General features: G+C 40.4%; 1 long non-coding RNA gene across 1 annotated transcript in view; it reads right to left on the reverse strand.

Annotated features, from left to right (window-relative positions):
• Nucleotides 1-437, reverse strand: part of LOC112485787 — a 22,795-nt gene extending 22,358 nt beyond the window's left edge. Inside the window, exons 1-2 of the long non-coding RNA XR_003048571.1 lie at nt 360-437; nt 21-61 (exon numbers count right to left, since the gene is read on the reverse strand). This is a non-coding gene — a long non-coding RNA (uncharacterized LOC112485787). The remainder of the gene's footprint in view (nt 1-20; nt 62-359) is intronic.
• Nucleotides 438-929: the final 492 nt, after the last annotated feature.

A 929-nucleotide genomic window follows, 5' to 3' on the forward strand; every position in this document is an offset into this window, starting at 1 on the left:
TCTTGTGAAATTTTACTCACTTGTTTGTCATCCAGGGTGCACTCAGTTCAGCTTTTCCAACCTAGTAAGAGAATTAGGAAAGTATTATTTGAAAGCATGAGTACCATTGACCAAACTGAAAAATTTGGCTTATCTTGCATTTGTGTTAGTAAACCACAGTAATTCAGGCGTCGTGGATTTATGAAGGTGGAATGCAAATCACTCGGGACTCAAAGTGGCAAAACCTAAGCTATGTCCTCGGCCAAGTCCTCTCTCTGAAAAAAAAAGGTCCCTTCCAGTCTTAATGGTCTCCAGAACAAGCCAATAAACTATTAGACTCCAGTAAATCACACTTATAGGGGGAACAGTGGATGTAGTACCAAAGGATATTCCTCTTTTCTTTGTTCACATAAGTTCTGTGAGTCTCCACACAGGCCTACAGCTAAGGAAGATGAAATTATTCCATGGGAAAAGAGTTAAAAAGTTGATGCTCCAAGAATGAATCATAAAATATTTCAAGAATGTCAGAGAGAAATATGACATACCTCAGGGGACCCCCAGGGGGAGTGAGAGAGGGGAGCAGCTGGAGTTGCCACATGCTGAGCTCGATGCTGTCTCCAGTCCAGATTCCAAAGAGATTAAGAGATGGTGCAATGCCAAGGTGGGACTTCTCTCCCTTTGTTTCTCTCTTTGTCTTCTGGATACGGAAATCTTTTCCAGGGCAGGGCAAACCCATTGATACTGTCACCAACTCTTGCTTAATAGATAAGGAAACTATCTTTGGAATTAAACCTCTGGATTCAATACCCAATTCTGCCACTTACTGTGTGATTTTGGACAAGTGACTTCATCTCTCTGAGCTTTAATTCTTCCTCTACGAAATAGGAATACAAATATCTATTCCTCAAGTTTTTTTAGTGGAGTCAATGAAGTAATGTAATAAAACCTTT

Source organism: Pteropus alecto, unplaced genomic scaffold (assembly GCF_000325575.1).
Source record: "Pteropus alecto unplaced genomic scaffold, ASM32557v1 scaffold25, whole genome shotgun sequence".
Taxonomy (NCBI): domain Eukaryota; kingdom Metazoa; phylum Chordata; class Mammalia; order Chiroptera; family Pteropodidae; genus Pteropus; species Pteropus alecto.